At 39.1% G+C, this 21,826-nt stretch overlaps 1 protein-coding gene across 2 annotated transcripts in view; it reads right to left on the minus strand.

Moving 5' to 3' along the window:
• The window catches only part of lingo2 (leucine rich repeat and Ig domain containing 2), a 191,563-nt gene that overhangs the window by 124,404 nt on the left and 45,333 nt on the right, over positions 1-21,826 (minus strand). For both annotated transcript variants that reach the window (XM_034598527.1, XM_034598526.1), the window contains exon 3: positions 5,779-5,886. The gene's annotated coding sequence lies outside the window, so the exon portion shown is untranslated. The remainder of the gene's footprint in view (positions 1-5,778; positions 5,887-21,826) is intronic.

Genomic DNA, 21,826 nt, shown 5'->3' on the forward strand with positions numbered 1-21,826 from the left:
GTCTGCCACATCCCACTCACTTTAGCAGTCAAACTCTGCTTTGACAGGGATGTGCGCGGCATGTTTTGAAAAATCCCAAAATCCCCCAGTCAACTATAATTGCATGCAATCGGGAGTTTTTGTTTAATGTCAGGAGAAAATTTGTATCATTACAATGACATTATAATAATGTGTCATTATGATGTCAAGTCATGTGCTTAAGATGGTGGTGTGCGTGGAAAGCTGTGGAGTACACGGATAAACGCAGCAGTTCCTCAGCTGCACATACATATTCATGAACCCTGCTGTCATGAACAATCGCGTTCACTTAACTTCAGCGAGTAAATTACAAATTTCTTCGTATTCTTTAAGATCTTAAAAGTTCTGAGGCTTCAGGGTTTTCTGTAGATTACAAACGCTGACTGTAAACATTACATCAGGACAAGGATTTATTTATTAAAATGTGTTGCAATGATTCAAAGTACTTCTGTCACACAATTACAGTACAGTAGTCGACGTGGTGGTGAGCAGCTCGGCACAGTCCCACTCTTCCTCCCTGTATTATTCAACAGCCTCACTGCAGACACAAGATGCAGAGGGGAGAGTGGAAATCATTCACCTTAGCAGCTTGTTCATTGCTTACCAGCGAACCTGGAAATTCAAACTCGCAACTCTCTGATGAGGGCCCTATTTTCTGTCCATATTAGATGAGTTTTGACAATCATTTGATTTTTAAAAGACATTGTCTATGATGTATGATATGATATGATATGGTCAAGATATGCCTGTGTCTATCATGCTATAAGTCATAAAACACAAAAGTATTCAAATTCAACATGATCTGTCTTTGGGATTTAAACCTTGGAGATGTTAAAGTGACACAATGACACTTTAACCAAGATCCAGTGGTTTTCATATAACACAAAGCCTTTAAATCTCTGAACTGAAACACAACTGAAAGGTGGATATTACCCATGATCCCCGGCTTCCTGAAGCAGAAGAGCGGCCGATGTGACAAATACACCAATCTTTATTTTATCTGACAATTTAAGGTACAACTTTCAGTCACTTCCACACTTCTCACAGGAAATCATACCCACTCACCAGAGTTACATAGAGCAAGGACAGGCATTTTGGGTGAGGGGCTGGAATGAAAGCAGCACAGTTCTCCCTATTCCAAGTCAGGGCACCATCAAGCCCATTTTTAAGCTGCTGTAAAAAATGCATAGAGTTGCTTTAAGTCAATTTTATTCAATATTGAGTGATTCCAAATTAATAAATAGGGAGCGGGCCAAAGCTGCATGTTCAATATTCACCAGGAAATGAAAATTGCATGTACAGAATCACCAGTCAAATCTGATTTTTTTTTAAAAGCCTTAAAATGTTGGGGCGACTTTGCCCAAAAATGAGGTTTAAATATTTTTTTTTCTACATGTTATTCTTCTCCTACACACATGCAAGTTACACGTTGCCCGGCTTTCAGTGGTTTGTCCACGTCTTATAACATCTCTGGTAATTCCACGTCTGTCATGCCTCCATGAGAAGATACGCTTGGCTCATGCAATAAATAAGGTATTATCCATGCAAAGCAGACATCATTTAGCTAAACATATATATATATATACTGTATTTACCATCAGCATTCATGGCTTCTGTCTTTGCTTTAGCATTTCAAGTTGGCATCCTCTGTGTCAAATTAATCTGAGAGTTCTATTTCCACTCCCAGTGTTTATGCCAAAGGCAGAATTACAAAAAAGAAAATATCAAGAGGGATTTACCGTGGAAAAAAGTCTTTAAATAGATTAAAATATACTGATGTAATAAGCTCAGCTGAAAAGTAGTAAATAAAATAATACTAGTTTCTGATAGGAAAGCACCACTGTACATTTGTCTTCAGAGGCAAACGGATTTCACTTGGCTCCATCTTTCTCCGTGTCTAATGCGCGACGCAGATCGCTGATGATAGCAGGGAGGGTCGGTGTGATTGCTGGGATGTGCTGGTTCGGCAGCAGTAACCAGTGGTTGCTATTCTCCACAGTGATATGAGGGGTAGCCCTCTGCAACCTCGTGGTAATCATTTTTTACAGCCCTTGCTTAATTAAAATGTCACATCCACTGCAGCCAATATACAGCAGAGTTCTCTGCAAATTAAAAAGGAATTAGGCTGGCAGATGTGGCCTTAATGACTTAATCATGATCCCGTTTGTTCCTTTAAAGTGTGGCCACAGATGGATATTGTTTCAACTCTCACATCCATGAGTAATGCCTGAAAATATTTTTAGAAATGTATATTCGAAGGCCGCTGCTTTGAGTTTAAAGTTTTAACCGGCACATGAAACGTCAGATGCTGACAAGTCAGACAATGGAGCGTATCCTATGATGTAGCAGCCAGTCGGTAGGTAAACACTCATTAAATCCTGCAAAACGACCAGACACACTGGTTCATCACTCTGCTGGAGTCACTTCACAGCTGCAACCACTGTGGGTCATTCTACTTCGATGAAACATGTCTGTCGTAAACTGCACCTTGCATATGGGAGGTACCACAAGTAATTGTCTTGTATTGTAATGCAATGTAGAAAATGCAATACTCCTAAATCCGACTGAGTATAATTTGTAACAGAGAAGAGCATTTTCAATATATTGACTGAAATTAGCGTAGACTGCGTAAAGCAGCTTACAGACTGGCAGTCCTCTATAGACGTCTACAGAGCATTTTCAGATTTTTTGAAACTCACAATGTTTAAGCAACAGAAACATTTACAGCAGATATTTATGTCTGATTAATCATATTCTGATCATCTTTCTTTTCTTAAGACCTCACACTGACCTAACTTGTCCTTCAAATCCTCATTGCCCACATACTGTAACAGTCTATTATACAGCAGCATCACCAAGGTTGCAGAGCCATTCTCCGATAGATTTTACTGTCACTCATTCCTTGTTGTTGTACAAAAACCTGCAAGTGGGTATTTAATTGACTGTATCATCTAACAATCTGTTTATCATATTGGATAGGAGGCATTTTAATGAGAATGCACAATGTGTAGCCATTTCTCTTTCAAGGACGGTATAATGAACTACTTTTTAATGACTACAGATAATAACTCACCAATATTACTATCAGTCTCATGAATATTCTCGTGTTTTATCACCATCGCTCCGGTGCACATGTCGATTCATTTGGAGCCTTTGGAACAAATTTGGAGGTTGACGAGGCGTTAAACTTGCATCATATATGTAAACATAGGATCTGTGATTATATAAATTATTTAAGTTAAGACAAGCTCTTTGATATCGATAAATGTGTGATTACCATTTGTTCCATGTCAATCACATAACCTAAATATATATATAACGAAGGGAAGTTATTGAAAGTTCTACTATATTTGTAAATGATCTTTATGGTTGTGTTAAGAGCAGATAGTGTGTAAAATGAACCTTAATGGAGAAGCACACATTTCACACTTCCTAAACTCTGCATGAGATTTCCATGTGCTGCTCTAGATTGTCCTACCTAGAGTATGTTTATCTTGCCTCTCTGCCACTACACCCTTTTCCCCTGAAAGTGTAATCCTGAGAATGAATGTAGAGAGACTAAATTAAGGGACCCAATTTGCAGCGGCACCACTTCACTGATAAGCTGTACCAGTGATCTGTGAGAGCACTCAGGGTCTGCTACATTATGACAATACAGAGGAATAAAGCAGATGAAAGAGAATAGCCTGGCAAGAGCAGAAATCAGATGGGCAGAGGGAGAGGAAAAAACAATCTAAAGTCTAATTGTGTTATGCCTCACGGCAGCAAGGGGGTTCAGGGAGACACATTTTCTTTCCACACGTCGTTCAGCACAGTCCCTTCCTCGACGTGATCACATTAATTTCCAACCGGTCCCAGTCTTCCTTACCACATACTCCCTCGGTGCATTTATTGAACAAGAATAACTGCCTCGCAGGCATACGCCCCCCCCCCCCCCCACCTGCTTCAATTGCAATCCATGTTCGTACAGACTTTAATATACGTTGTGCGTATAAGGCATCAACTGTCTTTTTTGATGGAATGGAAACTAATCATTACATTGACATGTATCACCATCAACTTCTGTTCAGTTCATTTATAGGTCCTAATGAATGTTTTTGCGAAATGTGGAGAAATTCCCACAAGGAACTACTGAGATATCGTGTTGTCAAGGTCAGAAACAAGTTTTTGAGGATCTAGACCTTTGATTTTGAACCTTTAAACACAACATTTAAATCAGTTAATCATCGAGTCCAAGCACTACAGGATATATTGTGTTCACAAGGTCACAAACTGTTTTTTTGAGAATCCCGACCTGTGACTTTTGACCTTTAACCTCCACATCGAATGAATTCATCCTCGAGTCCAAGGGAATGTTTGTGCCAAATATAATGACATTACCTGAGGGGGCGTTCTGTGAGGTCACTGCGACTCTGACCTTGTTCCAAAAATCGAATCAGTCCATCTTTGTGTCCAAGTAAACGTTCTCAATCTGAAGAAATACCATTAGGTGCTCCTGAGCACATGAGGAAGGACAGACAACCTCACAACACGACTGTCGCTGGCACGGAGGCATAAAAAGTGACATGAAGGGCTAATGCGGGAAAACTTGACCAGACCCATTAAATATGACCAGAAACATGCAGCATTGGCATTTGAGTGCAGGCATTTGAGCATGTTGTCTGGATGTGTGTGACATCCTCCAAGTCATCCTGTGTCATCGCTGCCCTTTGGGGAGAAAATGTCACTTTGACGCCCGTAAGCATCGGTGAGCCACGAAGAAATAAACAATGTTCTTCTCTTTCTGTCCCCTTTTTCCTTGACAAATTATTGTTACTGATGTCAGATTCAAATAAAACAAACCTGTCTAAAAAGGCAGTGCTTCTAATGTCATGATTTGATCGCAGCCACAAACTTGTCTTCCGAATTGTGGCCACTTGCTAAAAGCTTGACACAAAATCTATTAAAAGAAAATGTTTAATAAAAGGTTGAATCACCAAAAGAACATTAATTAATGCGAGTCACAATAATTGATTTGATTCCACTTATAATTGCTTAATATTAAAACAATCAATTGTCATTATGACACCATCCCCCTTTGACTCTTATATATAATTTCTGAAAGCAGCACCACCAAAAGAAATGTCTTTCTTCCCACTTGCTGCAGTGATTTTTCCAGAAACAGGGAACATGTTGGTGCAGTGTTCGATCGTTAAAGAGAAACTTGACATGTAACATCCATTCGTCCACAGTGCTCGTGGCGTCTCATATCTCAATTTAACTATTTACCATAAATGTGCTCATGTGATCAATTCCAGGCAGAGCAATGCTGGATCTGTTATTAGTTATAAACCCGGGGTAATTGGGCTGTCGCTGTCAGGAGCAGTTGGCAGTGAAATCCGGGTTTACTTGCTAAAAACAAATTTTTACATGACTCATCCACTGTTTGTTTTGTTTTTCTGCCATTTAAACATAAATAAATATAATTTAAAATATGTTCTTTGTTTGTTTGAGCTTTTAAATAATGTGTGATGAGTCCTGTTTTGACAAATTCTCTACAGTTGGTGTGTGTGTGTGTGTGTTGGTGCTCGGATCAGTGTGTATGTGGGTGTTTTGGATTAAAACCTAAATACAATTGGACAAATGTATTTAGTTTAGTCTTTTTTATATTCAAAACTGACCTTTTAATCCAAATCTTACTTCCAAACCAGACCCAAGAACTGAAATAAAAATACAACACCCCCCACAATTACAGGAAGAAATGCATTTATGTTGACATACCTGCTGGGCTTCCCGATGTCAGACGGCCACACACACTCGTACAGAAGCAGAGAAGTCCTTTTGAAAAATCCCCGTGTGACTCCCTTCACAGGTCACTTACTCCAGGGTCTGAGAGAAAAACAAAAAGAAACACAAATAAGAACCGACACGGAGAGTGAGCTCACAACTTTAACCGACTCAGCCACCACAAATGCCCAGCGATCCAGGATAAACATCCTTGAAGAAATGTCAGTCCAGGAAGGAACATTAGGTAAACCACACCAGGGCAGTAGCCAAGAGAAGATGCACATGACATATGCACAGTCTCTTCCTCCCCGCCTGGTCAACCTGATCAGTTTTCTGCTTAAACAGCTGCCAGAGCACGGCTCATTACACCCCCCATCTCCGGTGGGGGAGACAGGTGAGCAGCATTTGCAGACGGGCAATGAATGCAGCTTGGTGTCCGCCCGACTGACTGACACATTGTTAAAATGCACATGGGCAGCTCGTGCCAACTGTGGCTGTGGTTCTCTGCGTTAACCCAGTGTGAGTCTTACCAAGTCAATGCAAGACCTTAAAGTGACGGGCTATTTCTGTATGCAAGACCATTTTCTGCTCATTAAAAGAAGGCTGACATTTAGTGATCAACCAAATCCATTGCATCTTATAGCAAAAGCATAGATGTGAATACTTAAATGGAAAATGTCTATTTATATTTTGTATGAGAAGAGGCAATTTTGGGGTTCAGTATCTTGCCCAAGGACACGTCGGCATGCGGAATGATGTAGACTGGGATCGAACCACTGACCTTTTGGTAAGAGGAAGATCCACAGCCGCCCCCTTAGAGTAAAATAATCTATTGGAGGCAGTGATTGTGCCAAATTACAAGTTGCAGGATAGTGGGTGGGTCGAGAATTCTTTCAACTCATCTTAATCAGTAAGGTTTCAATGAGCGTGCACTCAGCTGTCAGCAGAAGCGTTTGGCGTCAGACCCACTGGTCATCACCTCATCAGGGAGCTGGAATTGCTCATGTGTTCACTGGATTTTCAAAGATTACCAATATAAACAATCCCTTTGACTGGTAGGGATCTGGACTAGAGTATTTCAAAAGGCACAATGGAGAGAGATGCTGTAGCTCTGGGTTGAAATTACACAAGTAAATCCTGGAAATGTTTTTTTATGTATGTGTGTTGCAGCTGGATTTTCCCTCATCTGTGTGTTTCTATCTCAAATAAATAAATGTGGTAAAGGTAAAGTAACAGGATTCTTAAAGTTATGAAAGTCTTAATACCAGATGGAAGTTATTCACTAAAGTTCAGTGGTATCAACTTGCTCACTGATTCCACTTGCTAAGCCACATTTGACTCATTTAAATAGGCCATATCTACTGCAGCAACGGAATTTATATAATTTCACATCTGATACATTTTTCCTTGAACTCATACTGTTTGATGCACACCACTAAGACGTGCGAGTGGTGGCTGCTGACACCTAAGAAATGCTCACCTCTTACTGCTATTTCCATCCCACCCACTGATCAGCCTAATCCACTGTTGGAGGATTTGTGCACTGCGGTGCAGAGCAATTGTGCTGCAGCAAAATGAGCGTGGCTTAATTGGAGCAAAGACTTAATGAGGACCCCTTGAGGATTATCATCTGTGGCTTAGAAATGGCCCAGGTAACGGGAGACGCGGTCAAAAGGATCAGTTCACAGCCTCCTAAATTGGACTGACAGTGCTGAGCCGCGACTGCCAATAAAACCTTTACATTTTTCTTTAGATTATTTATTTCTGTTTTGAGGGGGTCCTTGGAGAGAGGTGAACTAAAGTGTAAATCTCCGTGGAAAATACGACTGCAGGACCAACCGCAGTCTGTGGCAGCCGCAGGAAAGTGATGAAGCAGTTTTCTCCTGCCATTTTATCTTGTAGACTTCAGTACTGCTGCATTTAACCTGGTTTAACTTAAACTTTATTACCACATTTTCAATTAAATATGTTATAATAAAAAAAAATTAAATATTATTTCAGGTAATAAGTTTTCTTCATTATCATATTACATTGAGATATAGTGACAATTCAGGGCTACTTTTCAATATATTAATTAGCAGTAAAACAGCCAATTATTTTCTTTAAAAAAAATGTATTGTTTGGTCTCTTGTGCGTCAGAAAATGGTAAAAAGTGTAAAGTCATTTCACCAAATTACTTGGATTGTTTGACCAATCATAAAACACCTTATAATATTAAATGTATAATCAAATATGACATGAAAACTGGGATTGTTTAGCATTTTGGGGGGGAAATGACAAAAGACTGTTTATTAGAATAGTTGCTGATTATTTTTTCTGTCAATTCAATAATGAATTAACCAACACACCACAGATCCTGTGGAGAAACATACACAGTAATTGAAGCACTGCTGTCATGGCAGAGTGGGGTAAAGTGGACCCTTCACTGGGTCTCCGAGCAGTTTATTTCTCCGAGGGACCTTCTACCTTTGTCTTCACTTGACAGCCACAGATCAGATATGACTGACCAAGATAAATGGTTAGGCTCTAAAGTCAGATCAATTCAATCTAGGAACTGTCCTCGGCAGGAACAAAAGGCCACTCTGTCAACAAGGCTCAACTCACTTTACTGCTTATTCACTGTCTTTTTGTCCTTGTTACGTAAATGACAGAAAGCGCAAATATCCTACTTTTGAATTAGGTTGAAAAGATGGCATTGCCAAACTTTAAAGTAGTTCATTTTTTTTCCTGTTTTGCATGTATGTCTCGTTAGTAGTTTCACAGTTTTTCATATGCAGTGAAACCCTTTCAATTTCCAACTTTCCTCCAGGCTGCGTAATGCATCCACCACAACCCCCGTTGTATTTATGACCCGACTTTACATCCTCTATCATGAATTATTTCCCATTTCAATTCGCTGGGTTTTGTGGTCTGATCTCCAAGCCAGACTGAAGACACGGCTGGAGTCACCTACAACAGCGTTAGTCAGCCCACACCCGAGGCAGCGCTTTTATTATGTAGAACGACACAAAGGGAAAGTTGAAGTTGCAGCATTTGATTCAACTGATGACACAAACATGCCAAAGGAAGCTTTTAGGGCCCGGCTGCATTGATCCAAAGCTCAATTAAATTACATGCACGATAATGAGCACAAGTTACAATAATTTCTCGCCTCCAATTATGTTCTGGCGCCCGACTGAATGGAAGATTTCAAGTCTCACATTAGCTTTGGTCATATTGTCCTTTTTGCGATGCATTTTTAGTAGTCGTAAAACTTAATCCTGCTGTTTTAACTATAAATTTACTTTTAGATTTACTACAATTATATCAGATTTCAAGGTAATTCTGCTCACTCACAACTGTGCCAATGATTTATTGTCAAATATATGCAGCTCCCCCTCAAAATGTCAACTGTTGGACTGCATTAGTGAGCCACATAGTGATCAATTGAAAATTACAGAGTGGGATATTGATTTGTTGGACATAATGTGTTGTTCTCCGCAGTGTCTGAACTGTGGAGCCATAACCTGACTATTATGGTCAGAACTAAGAGCTTCAGTTCAGTTTTTTTTATGTTTTTCTGTGTGTCTGGATGGAGAAGGCATCATCTGTAAATTTAAGGCCTTTAATATTCAGTATTCTTCCATTCAATCTCAGTGTTGCAGATCATTTTATGGTAAATTACTTTAGAGTATGATCATTATGAAACAAATAACAAATGGAAGAAGATGCTATTCTCAAATGACTGTTAGAGGGGTTATGGGAAATAATACAAATTCTGGAGTTGGATTCAACAGAGTAGCTCAGGTGTATATAGAGATGCTGCCAGCCTCCAATCCATATTGCCTGGAGTCGCTTTATGAAAGCTACACCCCCCCCCTCCCTTAATTTTCTCCTTTTCAAACATCTCTCTTCAAAGAGAATAAAACAGAATAGACAAAAAGCAAATTAAGCCGTCCTACATCCTTTTTCTTTTCTATTCTTTTTTTTCTTTTTTACACACAAAAGGAAAAGTGAATAAAAAAAACGAGCACAGAAACATGGAGATTATTGGTTCAAAAGGTCAATAAAATGTCATAAGACATTGCAGCAGCTTTTGGGTTAGAGTTAGTGCAGGCAGATGCACGCACTCGACTCTCATGAAACATAAAAGGAAACGGCATCAGGAAGGTGTCAGTGCCTAAAACGTAAAGCGACGGCGATGAAGAGATGAAGGTAAATCCACCTGCCAGACTGCATTAACAGCAGGGACCCAAACAAGTAAATAAACATTTAGAGATAAAAGGAACAGGGTCAATACATAGAGACAAGGACAGTTTACAAAAAGGAAAAATATCCTTTGGAAAAGAATAAAAGGGACGGGGACAGGTAAATACTTGTGCCTTCGGCCCCCTGCTGAGAGCTCAGTGACTACCACAATGTAATGCTGCTAGAGTACTGTCCTAAACAATGGTTTATTGCATCGTTGCTTTTAGCACACGGAGCCCGAGTCCCACTCCAACAGCGTCTCAACCTTGGGAGCTCGTTTTATGACACCACCCTTGAACCACTTGCAGAAAGAAGACCAAAGCAGCCCCTCATCATCATCTCACCACAAGGTCGGAGTACAGCGTCAAAAGCTGAACTTCAGATGTTGACATCATGAATTAGAACTAGATAAAAAGCTGAATTATTCTTTTAACCGATGATACAGCCATTTTAGAAAGAATCTGCTAGACTTTTCATCTTCGTTGATTGTTGGTACCTCTGTGGACAAAAGCGGTAGTGTTTCCACTATCTAAAAAGTCATGGAAACCCTTCCTCAAAAAACTCTGTCTCCCTCCATTTATCAAATGCAGACATGCAATGTTTTATGCAGTACGTTCAGCGCAGTGATTTAAAACTGCTGACCTAAAGCCCTCACACCCTGCCAAACAAGCTCACAGATGACGTGAGTCTCTTGGAAACCTGATGTGATAGCACATGCCACCAAATCCACAGTTAATTGGACACCTACTTCACAACAGGCCTGTGGTAAACAGCAGCAGGCGAATAACAAGGCTAAGACGAGCTCCCGGAATGAACAAGAGGAAATAGCCCAGATAAAAAAAACCAACAGCAGATGTGCTGTCCTCTGCAGTATATTGTGTTTGGAGCAACAACTCTTCTTTGACTGCATAATCCTCAGCATTCTACTAAACTGATTAGCCTTCCCATGCTTAACAGCTGGTATCTTAGCCCAATTTGTCCAGCTTGGAATTGTTAAGCAGAATCATGTCTGCTGCATTCTTCGTGCCAAATGGACATTTGTGAGTAGAACATGGTCAGCAGCCAGGTACTGAGGAGGGATTGCACACGATCAGAAAGGATTTCATGGAAGCAGATTGAAAGAAAGAAAGACTTATGGAAATATAGCGCGGCATTGTGCTGGGTGTCTCAATTTCCGTGAGCCCCGTCCACACGACGTTGTTTAACTGCAGGAAGATGAGAGGGTTTACAAAGCTATCCAGCTTACCAGAACCACTTCAGTCCTGCTGAAGTAAACAATGTGAACACGTGAACTGTTGACTGACGGTACGGCTGAACTCCGCTGGGTGTGTGTAATTGTTTTGCTGACACATTTTATATAGTGTCTCTATTGTTGTGTATGATTTTGTTTACTTGAATTCAGTGCTACTCCTCAAACACGAGGATGAACATTATTTTAAAACAGCTGTCCTCTCATAAAAGTCGACCTGGCTACGTTTTTTATTTTAATACACAAATTTTGCTCCTCCGCTTTTCCTCCATATTTTGCCATCAGCTTTTTGTTCTTTCTACAAGTCCAATAATATTTGACTATGTTGTTCTAGTGCAATCACATTTCTTTTGTGTTACACTTGAATAACTGCTCTAATATTTGGACCACTAAGGTTAAATAATGTATTAAAAAGCTCAAAGCAGAAAGCGACATACTGGGATATTGTTTTTGTTCACAAAGAAAAAGACTCGAATTTGATTTCTTGGCTAGACACACTGTTCCATGAGTGCTGGCCACTGGCTAAACAGCCGACTACCCAAATACATATGACTACAAAGCTTTGTTCCCTCTGCCAATGCAGCACTAAATAAACTGCAACAGTGATCGAGACATGTATGTACAGAAGGGTTTAGGGTTTATGTTTAGTTTTGTACCGTCCTCCGTGGGTTGCCTGTGTTGATATGTGTCTATTTGTTTTGATATGTACTGAACTGGCTGTGAATATAAAGTTCCCCAAGGTGAAAATAAAGTCCAACATTTACCATTTTATTATTTATTCTAATATAATTATATTGATAGTGATTTGTCATGCATGTACATTTTGGAAGAGGGCAGATTATACAACACAATTTAAAACCAGGTTTAAACTCACTGAAATATGTAAGAATTGGGATAAGTGTATATGATGGAGTAGTAGCATTAGAATTTGCCAGAGGTTCCAAATTTGGACTTTCAGGACCACATATTCTCTCCATCGGCCATGACCCAAAACCAGTGAACTAGCCTGGTTTCTTTTTCCCACTGGCTGCAGCTCCATACGTTTGTGGAAAGCCCCGTAGGAGCCTTGGATTTTTTTTCCCACCACCTGCCTCGCAGTGCAAGAGATGCAAGGCAGCGAACCTGCTGCTTGTCAGTTTCAGTTGTACCACTCGCTCGAGTTCTCACATCTGCAAACTGCAAAAACAACACAAACAGATTCACTGGGAAAAAAGTGTCATGACTGAAAACAGTTGTGTAAGGACAAAGAAAAGTTAACAAGAGATGAAATGTTAATCAGGAGGCCAACTTCTTAGAAAGTCAGGCTGGCTAGTATGTAGGAATTGTGGTTATTGTGTGTGAGAATATCAAATATTCTGCAGATTAATCGTTATAAAACATTTATTGTAAAGAAAATACAGCACAAAAGGGTTTCGAGCTGGACTGAGTTCGTCAAATGCACAGTAGCACTGACTGTCCTCTCCAGTATAAAGAGAAACACACAACCCAGTCTGTTGCATGATGAGCTTCGATCCACGGTTCAAAACCTTGTCATTAAGTATGGATTGAATCACACAGTGATTTTGGCATTGATCAACTGAATGTCAATTACATGTATAGAACTGACAGTCAATGTAATATCAGCATTTCAAAAAGTGAGGGCACAACATTGGACTGCTTCCAGGCAGCTGATGCAATGCAATCACTATTGGGTTTGTGCTGGAAATAAAAAGGGAGAAAGCATGTTTACTACACAGTCTGCATCTAAACGGCTCAATTCTTGCTATCTCTAAATTTGCATAGCACAACACACACAGTACATTAGCTTCATCCAGCGCTCCACTGCCCCTATATTCACATTGAGGCTGAGGTTAGAAAGGCAATGTGATCCACACCGAGACAACTACCTTTGCAGACAACGCAGGTTCAAATTGATAAACACGGCACTTAAATACACATTAAAAGTATAATATCACTTGAGCATTGCAATGTCCCAAAACGTTATGGCTGACCATTGTGAAAAGATTTTCTTTTTCCCCTTTTCTTTTGTACCTGGAGCATTTTCTATCAACTCAGAACTAGTCTTGTGAAAATTTAATTTCATGGCTGACAATGATGCAGATGGGATACTGGTTTCCGGACAATTAGGATTAGATTATTTCTCAAATAAATTTGTCTCTAAGTGACACCCCAATTTGTCCGCGAGCACTTTATAATAGTGTTTCACTACGAGCAAATGCTTCTTTATGACTTAAAGTTGGGTTTGTCCAAATAACAGCCTCTTTTCAGCATGAGCACGGAACTGCAGAGAGTTATTCTTGATCTGAGTGTCTGCTTTGCGTATGCCCATCTGCGTGACCCATGAACAATTATACATATCTACCATTATCATATTTCATCACATTCATGCAAATCCCGACCATTTGTGCAGCACGGCACCCTCAGGACTACACAGTTATTTTATTATATTCAAGCTGGTGAATGTTTCTTTCATTTGACAAAATGACTCAAGTCTGTGATTTAACTATTTGTACTTTTACCTCCACAGAAATTGAGTGGAACAGCTTGACTCATGCAAAAGAAATCCAGCTACACAATATGGAAATTAAATTAATTGATTTGTTTATATTAATGAATATAGACATTTACTGTTAAAAATCCATACAAAACATATATTTAAATGTCAAAGCTACAAAAAACATGTGTTGTATATATAAAAAAAAGATATATTTTATCTTAAATTACTTTGCCTATTTGTTAAAACCATAGACTATATAGATATATATGTGTGGACTCTGGGTCTGAAAAGTAAAGCCATTGCAGAAGTGCCTGAACCTTTTACTTGATTAATAACATCATTTCACATGTTCTTAAGAGTTTATGGTCTCAATATCTCTAGTCTTCAATGCAGCATGATATTCACTTTCGTAAATTATGGTCCAATATAAACTTAAATGCTCAGATCGCAGGTGTAGGTGGGAATGCCAAACCAAAATGGTGCTGGACAAGAATCCCAGCTCGAGGCTTCAAAATGGCACTTTACAAAACCAATGGGTGAAGTCACGGAGGGTTGCCAGTTAGCTGATTGCATCAATGTGTGTTAATGGTTATTACCAGATATGTTGTGTAACTATATGACAAAACAAAAGATTGTATGAATGTGGGACTCAATTTGATAGTCTAACGAAATAAACATGAGTAGAATCTAAATCTGGAATAATAAGGGGGACATGTAGGGTTTTTCTAACAATTCAGTATAACCTGGTCTCAGCAGCCGCAGCTGTCAAAGACGACAGCCCAATTAAACCTCTGCAGCTGAAGCACTCATCTCGTAGATAAAAATCACTTTAGCTTCAGCAGAAATTTCAGACATTATCTGCATCCTTTTTTTTTAAAATTGATTTCTCTCAGTCCCCCTCACGCAGGTATTTCTCTGCTGCACTCCCAGTCCCCTCTGCTTGGTGCCATCCCCGTCCTGCTGCCTGTGGGACTCAAGGTTGTGCATTTGTCAACAGGATACAGTCCATTGGTTCATGTGTGGTAAATACACTTACAGTAATGTCACTTATAAACTGGGGCATTATTGTTGTTACACAGACAAGTTTGGAGCTATTCAATTTTCCCCGTCCTGGGTGGAAATCAATTGGTTTATCTCCAAGAGCAATATGGATTGCTGTCGGCTGATGTGATAAGAGAAATGCTTGACTGTGGAATTGTGACTCGCAGCTTTTTTTGCCTTCTGTTATTCCTTTCATATCGAACAAGGGAGCGCTCTCTGTTCATATCGTCGAATAATGGAGAAAAACAGACCTGATGTGTTTAATGGAGCTAAACAACGTAGAGGAATAACGATGCTAGATTTCATAACTTGCAACTTAAAACACATTAAGGAAAGTTCTTGAACTGTGTAGACGGAAACAAACATTACATATAGACAGTGGTTTTATCAGTAAAACATTTAAAGTGGCATTTTTACAAAAGAATGATTTACAACTGTTTATTTTTGATTAGATTAAGAAAGTGAAATTAACATAATCAATAAACTAATATTTAACTGCATTTCTTTATTAGAAATTAGTAGAATCACAAGTGAATTTTGTGTTGGATACATTAGTGAAATTAAATTTATATTCCACTCTATTGATAATGTATGTTTTAGTTTTTCCTAATGATAGAAAAAGGATGTGGTGGAAGTTGGTTGTGTAACATTATTTTTTTCTGCCAAAACATCATCAAATTCCCACTTTCACAATTAACATTGTGGTATTAATTCCTGGATATTATACAGTTGTTATACAGGAGCATTACTGTTAAATACCGTTCACCTATAATTAAATAGTATACATTACAATTTGACAACTGCGTATTCATCAGCAGGTAACTATGTCCTCTCTGTGCCAGTCTCATCAGAACCATATGATTTTGTATTACGTAGCATGCCATGGACCATTTGTGTCAACTGGTCTTGTTTCTGACTGTATAAGTGACATTAAAAGGATTTACAGATATTGATGGTGTTCTTTTGGAGACGTGTAACAACTGAGCTGAAATAAAAGGGAAGCTGTGAATAAGTGGTTTGGTTTACTGTGACTGTTACTGTATTTATAGTGCACACTCTCCACTGTTCCACTGCAATTTGTGAAACGAGCCACAGAGCCAAAGGGATTCACCTGCCAATTTGATTAATTTAGCTGCTAATATGCTTTGTGGGTGGACATTTCTTTCTGTTGCTTATTTTGTAATTTGTTGGTTAGATGGCTGACTGAGCCTATAAATTGCCCTGTTGATATGTGGTAGATTATTATATTTATTCTGCTTGTCTGTTCTTTTTTTGTGTGCACATTGCCATTTTACAAAAAAGTTGCCAGTGAACACAATTTGAAAAGCTTCTGTGCCAAAGGAAACTGGGGCGAAATAAACAAAATAACACCAAGTATTCAATCAGACAGCGCAGCACGAAAAGAAAACTATGTCTCACAGAGCTTTTCATATGGACGTGAAGGAAAGAGTGGCCAGCCTCGGGCTCCAGGAGAAACATATTGGTGGCAAAGAACCATATTTAATGGCCTCTGACGTCACTAATCAATCTGATCTTAATTATTGCATATTTTAATGAGTGTGCTGATTGTAAAACCTTTAGTTAATTAGTGTAAAGTATGTACATAGTTATTAATAATTAAAACCATACATATACATGACTTATCAGAACATTAATTCAGTCTGGTTCCTCCACCTATTTTATAAAACAAAAACGTACTCCACAGAATTATTATGCAGCAGAGAAATGCTGAGACAGGAAGTGTGGTTGAGGGTATAAAGTTTTAAAAAGTGTTTCTTTTTGGGGGTGTCGTATATTTTAAGCAGCAGTGATGTTGAAGATGATGATGAAGGAATCTCCGCGGACACCGTTCTTGCTTGTATAATAAGGTTTATTACACAGAAGTTACAGGTCAGGACGGGTACCTAGGTATACCCGGAGACGTTCTCGGCCAATGCAGAAGTCTGAGTCGCCGGTGTCGGACAAGCATTCATATAGGGAACTTGTTTACACCCAAAACTAGAGATAAAATGACATCATACATAGGGGCATCTAATTTGAAACATGCTTCCTACTTGAAGATGGGAACCTCTCCATCTAACAGGTCAAAGAGCATTCTCAGGAAGAGATAACTAACAAGTAACATATTGTAATAGCACTTAGGGAGTCTGAGAGTCCAGAAACCAGGCGCCGCTAGCTGTAAACATGTCATTATGTTTTACACACGTGTCAAAATGATCCATGTTAACTAAATACACCACAGGGGTTACAGGAACCTACACCTAAACGATTGATTTCCATGTTTTAAAAATCAACTGAGATCATTTTATAACCTCATCATAGAAAGTGCTGCTGTTGTATTGACACGCAAAAATTCAATGGTGCCTCCCAGCCAGTGAATCCAAAAAGCTATGGAAACGTTTCACTGGTCGTGTTTACCGCTTTTGTGAACACACCTCAGTAATTTGTGATGCCAGTTGGGAGGACATCAACAACCCCAACATATGTTACTTGCAGTTAGCACTGGTAAGTTGACACCGGTGGATATTGCAGCTGGCAGTTCACATTTACAGAACATCAGATAACGCAGCATCAACAGGCCACTTGCCAATAACACTTGCTGGTGTATATGAAGTTTTATAATGGGTACTGGCAGCAAAATGGCAAAAATAGAGTATACAGACAATTTATTGTAAATTCTTGAGGTGAAAGAGAAAGAAAATACTCCACATGTGTGAACATTCCCCATATTGTGTAACGGATGGAAAGATCAAATGCTGGAGACCTTGGTTGGAAAGTATTTTGTGCTGATGCAAAAAAAAAAAGAAAAAAGGGTCTGAGCACGAGCCTGAAGGAGGAAGAGCACAGCTCCCAGGATAAACAGCTGAAGTGGCATAAAACTCAACGGCGTCGGAGAAGAAAGTGAAAAAGGAGACAGTATTTTCAGTGTGGGTCTAAATATCGTGGCGGTGACTGGGTGCATCAGGAAGGATGAAGGACTTTAAAGCATTGATTTTATTTAGATGATGGGTTTTGATATGGAAAAAAACATCAGCAGCCAGGGATAAGTATACTCTGTCTATTCTCACTTCTTTCAAGGAAAAACATTTTTAGTTTTTTTACTGGTTTTTTTTACTGTTTTTTTTTTTTAACCTCTCTTAAAGTTGTTTTCTTGATGGAGAGAATAGTCCCTGTGCTTTTCAAAGCAACATGTACCAAAGACAACACAGGAGCAAAACCTGATCCCTCACATCCATTATAAACATAGGGTAAAAAAACTAAAACTACTTACCTAAGATTAAGGACTTAACCCCAAATATCCCCAGAATCTTCTCCAATATACTCTATGTTTTCTTCACACATGTAAATACAAAGCAGTAGGTAATCTTTGGAAACTCTAGGTGTGAATGCCCCATCAGATTCAGGTATTAAAAACAAGTTCAACATTTGTACTTCATTGTAACACAGTGTGGGAACTTTCTCTGCTTTGTTTTTTGTACACAGACGTTCACTGAAACACTTTTTTTTTTTAACCATCTTTGTGAAACGCACTGATATAACTTGTTTACAGATTTTATTCACAGTCTCATTTTGTCTACAAACACAAATCCTTTCTAAATATGCTCAAACTTGAATATCTAATACCGATTGATTTTGCAGGCTTCCAAAGGTTGATTTACAAGAACAAACACTGGAATTATTTGGGCATCACTTTACAAGCTGAAAATTGTTATAAATTATTGACCCCATGGTTGTCGATCACACTGCTTCGATAGGACATTTACATAAAGTCGAGCCTTTTCTCAGGTTTCAGCTGAATCACCACTGGGCATCTGTTTAATCTCTGCAGACCAGTGGACGGTGCTGGGGATATAAAACAAGGCCCCATTCATAGTAAATAGCAGCCAATTGCTGCCCCTGCTTTTGTGTCCATATGCATGAATGGCCTCTAAGATTTTCTCACAATCAATGCTCTTCTTTTCTGGTGTATTAGTGCCATTACTTCCCTCTTGCTTTACTCACACCCACACATGTTCATACAGTAACTTCACTCTTCCTCTCACTTCCTCCCTCTTCTCTCTCTGCGTTTTGCTGAGGCTCTGCTAAGACACTGCAGCAGGAAGTGGTGTAGGCCTCCTTAACAAGAACCCGACACTTTCAGGATCAATAGGGGATTGAATCTTCACTGCACCAAAAGTCAAGGTACCTTTTAAATCAATGACTGGCAACTGCTAACTGAAAACAGATCCTTTCATTTAACTTTTAGTTTTTCTCTCAACCTTTTTTCTTCAATGATAAGAAGGTGCATTAAGTGAACATTCTTCACTTAATCTACAAACTCTTGTATTCATATGGTGGTTTTTGTTTGTAAAGTTTAAAACCTGGCCTTACCTAAGGCTACATCCACACTACTATGCAATGGTTTTAAAATGACACACAGTTATTTACACCTGCCGTCCAACGCCTATGACCGAGTGGTTTGGAAACGCTGCTGGGCTCCGCTTAACCCACATTTGCTTCCCAATTGTTTCAGCCCCGACTCAACTACAAGCGGTAAAGGCAAAATGTTGCTGACACTTAGGGTCAGAAATACTTCCACCTCATCGTTGGTGCAAGATGAAATCTTACTGTTCCCAATTGTAGTTTCCTGTTCAGAGTATTTTCTGTAACTCAGCAAATGTAACTAGTCGACAATATTCTTGTTTACACCAGCACGCACATGCCGAGTCTACATGAATGTTCATGTAATGTGCGTTTTCAAGTGTTAGTATGGACAAGGGATTTTACTGAATCTATGCAGTTTAACAACACTACTACCATAAATAAGTCCCATGTTCTCGAGCCCCTTTTCTGTTTTTCTATTATTTTCTTTGTTGGAATCATGTTGCATCTCTTCCTTAGTCTTCTTGAAAACACAAATATTTTCTCTCTACTTGATTTATGCTGACACAGGGTTCCATTTGTTTAGCAGGGGATTTGGCTGAGAGAAATGGTAATCCCTTAAACTTGACCTTTTCTTCCCGGTATTCTCAAGCTACTACGTGTGCAATCCAACTGCTGAATGATACATGGGGCTAAATCCGTCTGGATGAGGACGCTAATTTATTTTCTGATGTGTCAGTGCTCTACTCTTAAGGCTATCGGTTACCATTTTGGCCGACCTGCTTTGCAAAGTGGAAGGTATTGATTGAGACCATGGATAACTTTAAGCGTTAACTACCTTTCAATCCATGAGTCCCTTCCTAGAGAAAGAAAGCAATGATTGTAGGGCATTGTATTACAATTAGATTACATTATTCCAGATCGCTTGGACATTATATTAAGTTTAATGCATTCTTTGTAGTTAAACGAATTGAATGCAGGAAGGGAAGTTACAAAAGATTAGCATCTAAAAGATTTTTTCCAGTGGAACTCAGCAAAGGCAGAGATGGTGGCTGAAGGCCCAGGGGTACAATCAAGTGCCATCAAATGTGTCGTGTCATTTAGGAAATCCTGATGTGCTTCGGGTGAGTAAACACATCCTGCATCACAGCAACATCATTTTAAGAATTAACTGCCTACTCAACGTCAGGCCTCACTGCCCAGTAAGGACCCTGCTTTGTAATTAATGCCAGAGGTGAAAGTAGAAAACAATCAGACACATTGACACTTGTTCCAGTGTCCTAGCTTGTGACTTTTTTGGTACCGATTGGCCTTTTGCCATGTGAGGCATTAGACCTTTACACAAATCATTAGCCAAGTCCATGAGAAGAGCAACGATGGAATCTATAATCTCTGCCCCTTTTATCTGGCTGCTCGCTTTAATGACCAGACAGGTGTTAATGATGATGGAGACCAAGAACGACTCTGGCCAAAGAGCCATGAGCTGAGTGTAATGGGGTGAAAAGCTAGCTTTGGGACAAAAGTAAATTATGGTCCTAACAATCAATAGTAAGCATGACTGAAAGCCAATGGGGCTCTGCTCCAGTTCTCGTCATAATAGGGAGGAAACCATTGATTCTCCCTCTTTACACAATGTTTGGTTTCGCATATTGACTTAATCGAACATGGATTTTACCAAAATAATGTGATTGTAAGCAACAACATAACGGCCCAGAGTTACCTTGATGGTTAAGTATGGAGGGGCTTACAACACTGTTAATTATTTCTCTTTAATCAAAATTCATAAAATGTAACCAAATAAATGTTGAACTAACTAAAACAAGTACGAGAAATATTAAGTGTAAATTACTAAATGTATTTCTGTGTAATTCATTTGCAATAGCTCAGTGTAGTTTTACTGTAAATCAAAGCTAATTACTTTTGATCTGCCAACTGCTTTTAAAGATATTATGTTTTTTTCTATAAGACGATGCATCATATGCATTTGTAAGTACGCTGATCTTCTATATCTTAGTTTCAAGAAATCTTATGAATGGACCAAAACCAACAAATTACATATAGAAACTGTTGAAAATGTTAGGCAATTAATGACAAAGACTAAAACCTCCAACACACACTAAATGAGCTTATTCCCAATGTTTGCTTTTCATTTCTACATGTACATTTTGGAAGGGATCCAGCACTTTGCACCATGTATCTACTTATTTACGTTGCATCTCAGCATGCTAGCTCAGCATGCTAGCTGGCTCTGCCATTCATTCCTTTCAACTCATTATCCAGCCACAAAGTATAATCATTTCTGACCCTGCTCGGTCGGAGAACATGACTAATATTACAGCTGCATTGAGGGAATGGTGCTCTAAAAAACTAACTGAACTTTCCTCATTTTAATAATTAACTTGTAAGAGTTTGGATGACCTGTAAAAAAATATCTTAGGCATCCTGGTAAAGCAGTGTGTTGATCCAGAGAGTGTCTTATCTTAAAACTACCATTACCTTTCCCTTAAGGGGACTATCATGCAGAAGCTACGTAATTCAGGTATAGTAATCATTTGCTTATAGTGATTAATTTGGCCATGACCACTGTGAGCAGTTGTCCTTGTATAAGAAAAACTGTAATATGTTCATAATTTAGTCCGTTGTGTTTTAATGAATACACCATGAAT

Source organism: Hippoglossus hippoglossus, chromosome 10, assembly GCF_009819705.1.
Source record: "Hippoglossus hippoglossus isolate fHipHip1 chromosome 10, fHipHip1.pri, whole genome shotgun sequence".
In the NCBI taxonomy this organism is placed as follows: domain Eukaryota; kingdom Metazoa; phylum Chordata; class Actinopteri; order Pleuronectiformes; family Pleuronectidae; genus Hippoglossus; species Hippoglossus hippoglossus.